This window comes from Centruroides sculpturatus, unplaced genomic scaffold, assembly GCF_000671375.1.
Source record: "Centruroides sculpturatus isolate CEXI.00-Female unplaced genomic scaffold, Cexi_2.0 scaffold505, whole genome shotgun sequence".
NCBI classification, from domain to species: domain Eukaryota; kingdom Metazoa; phylum Arthropoda; class Arachnida; order Scorpiones; family Buthidae; genus Centruroides; species Centruroides sculpturatus.
The window spans coordinates 155,555-159,132 of record NW_019384731.1 but is presented as its reverse complement, the minus strand read 5'-3'; positions in this window follow the sequence as shown (position 1 = coordinate 159,132).

Below are 3,578 nucleotides of genomic sequence, written 5' to 3'. Positions count from 1 at the left end.
TGTTACGTAACAATGGAATTGTTAAGAGAAAGCGACGTGCAAGATTTACAGGCGCAGATGCATTTTTTTCGTTTTTGCGGGAAATCGAACATATTTTTAGAACCATCTAAAAATTCTCTAATTAGTCTGGAAACAAGGGGACCCAATTCTTGCATTCTGTGAAAACGGGTAAGGTTGACTGTAACGTAATAATCTTTATCTTAGTTATCGTTACTTTTGCCCGAGCAACGCCGGGCTCACCTGCTAGTTTTAAAATAAAAACGCAAAGCCTTTTCACTGAAATTGTAGTTTTATTTATTGTAGTGTAGGACCTACAAATACTTGTCATTTTCTTTTACCCGCGACCCCCCGTGTAAGGCTTTGCGACCCCCCCGGGTGTCGCGACCCACAGATTGAAAAACACTGTTCTATATAAATATAAATTTGAGTATAAATATTTATACTCAAATTTAATATTACATTACATTTATATTTATATTTTCATGTTGCTCATGATTTATTCTGCCAATGGTCGGTTATAGGAATAATTTGCTTGAACTTACCGTTCAGTAGTAAGCACTGAACAGTAAATTAGAAAAGCTGGAAGTTTCTTGCACCACTTAACACACATGATGTACAAAATTAAAGTTATGTGTGGCGCCATGTTCTGAGATTTTGTGAAAAAATTATTTTATTATTAATTATTATAAAAACGAAAACGGCTTGTTTTGGATAGGAATGAGTTTATAAAACAATTATAAATTCTAATAAAGAATATAACTTTTATTAAGCTTGACCCCACTGAAATTATGACACTCTTTTTCTGTATTACTCACTCTTTCGGTCTTTACCACAATTTAATAATGTCAATACTCCAGTTATAGAAATAGTCCTGCTGAATTTTGAAAATTTCTGGTTTTTTCAGTTCCCAGATATAATACAATATAGCTGACACTGACACATGCACGCATGCACGCACACACATACTGTACAGAAGTTTGTAATATTTATACGTTAACTCATTTCGTACGCAAATAATTATATAGATAAATAATGATTGCTGATAGTAATGAGTGCAGAGACTAGACAGCTTAGTATTTAATGCAGTTTAAAATTCAGAATTTTTTAAAGTTAATCTGAAGAATAATATTTATAATTTTCAACTTTATAACTTATATTATTGACAAATATAATAAGTACCAATATCACTTACCAATATACAAATTTTTCCACAAATCCAACAGATGATATAGAGAAATAAAGGTAACATTACCAGAGAAAACCATACTTCTTTAGAAGTGTTTTCCATAGTTACAAATAATATATAGGCGACGAGAAGGAAACTTAAAATCAAACACGAACACAATGCAATGGTAACGATATTTCCAGCAAATATGCCAAATTTAATAATACCTTTGCATATATCACTGTATATCATTAGCAATGACTTCAAAGGGATTGTCTGGTTTGGCCTACATAACGTTATATCGTAAACACAGGAACGTAAATAAGAAACTTCTTGATATAATTCTGTAATTATATAACAACATAATGTAGCGCCGTATATTAAAATGCCAAATGCATATAAAGTTTCTAAATTCATGATAAAGGTAGAAATAATGTGAATTATCACTGGTAAAGTATTATTTTCTGATATAATTCTCTTATGATAAATGTATCTTTTGCAAAATATTACAGAAATAAATAAGTAAATGGCTGTAAAAATGTAAAAGAATCTCTTTTTCTTTGCACTAGGTTTAAACAAACAATTATTAAACAACAAATTGGCGATATCTTTAGCATCTTTAGTTCTTGAAGTTGTAAAATACATTTGAAAGAACGCAACAACTAAGAAGAACATTGAAAGAGCAAAAAATACAATGCTGTACTTCTTCAATCGATACGAATTGATATCTCCATAATTACGAAAGGGATGATCTCTTGGTAAGAATATATAAATTCCATTCCGAACACAAGCTTGCCACAAAAGTATATTAATTACATACGTATAAATTTTATAATAAATCCGCTTTGATTTGTTTACATTCAGTTTTAAATTAAGTCCAAAAAAAGTAAGTATATTATATAAGTACTCATTGGAGCATAAAAAGCAGGCACATTTTAAGGGTGATTTCTTCATCATGAAAACACTTTATATGTACTTACAGTTTATAATTTGACATTTCAGCTACAATAAAAAGTTATAAGCACAACTATGTTGATAAAATTTCTGTTCTTATGATTCGAATTCACTATAAAAGCGTTTGCATTATAAAGAAAGTTACTTTCCTAATGACATAAATTATATATGATATTCAGTTTTTAAGAAGAAATAAAAGTGATTATAAACTATTCTAATAATGTATCTGCCTTCAACACACAAAATTCAATAATGAAATATATATCGATCAGTTTATATCGATTTTTAATTTTATATATTACAGTATACGGGTACATTGCGATAAATTACATAATATATATGTTACAGTCAAAACCAGTTTTTAGTTAGGATGCGTTTTAACTAGTTGAAACTAGTTTATACTGGATGTCTTTGCTACATCTAGAATTTCCTAGTTATAACTAGAATTTACTGCTGTACATGTTTGGGTTTTAGATAAAACTAGTTTTAACTTTGAACATTAGTTAAAACTAATTTTAACTATATAAATATGTTTGGGGAAAATAAATAAAGTCATGATTGGGATTAAAACATTTGTATTATTTAATACAATATTTATTGAAAATATTGATCATACATCTGTGTTATTAAAATTAATTAAAGCGATACGAAATTAATCATACACTATAGGAACATTTTTAAGGAAAATCACAGAGCCATGTCGGCAATATTAACACTAAAACAACATCAGTAATATTAATTAAAGTCATACAAAAATAATCATTCAATAAAGGAACATAAGTATAAAAATTAAGTCTACATTACTTATTATTGCCAGGCAAACTATCATGGTATTTCGAGTTACACAAGTTGTCTTTTTTCTTACAAAGGCACATCTTCGACATACACGCCTTCTTACACAAACAGCGAACAAATCCTTGGCCTGTTCCAAAGGCTGCTCTCCTGGCAGCAGTTCTTAGAGCCCTCTTGAAAAATAACTTGGATTTTTTGCGGACCGCGATTTCCTTCATGATGTCTTTTCTCTTTTTATCATACGTGAACTTTGTAATTTTGCCGAAATCGCATTTTTGAGCCTTAGTTTTGTTTACTTTGTATTTTTTTACCAATGTTATTATCATATCTCTCCTGTACCCTAGCGATCTGGCAATATTTAATACTCTATTAATTTCCTGTTGCCTATCCAACACACTACTGCAATAGAGAAAGGCCCTTTGGATAAGGGCACGGAAGGCAGCCACTTTGTACTGGTAAGGATCATTAGAGTGGGACGGAATGTACAGAGGGCTATGCGTCGGTTTTACGTATACCTTAGTGGCCAAGTGCCCTTCTTTGAACTCAACGTCAATATCCAAAAAATGTATCTGTGAAGCATTTTTTTGTTCAATCTTCAGCATGAGGCCATCATCGTTGTTATTGATCATGCTAATAAAATCATCGATTTTTTTGTCATTCTTCCAAA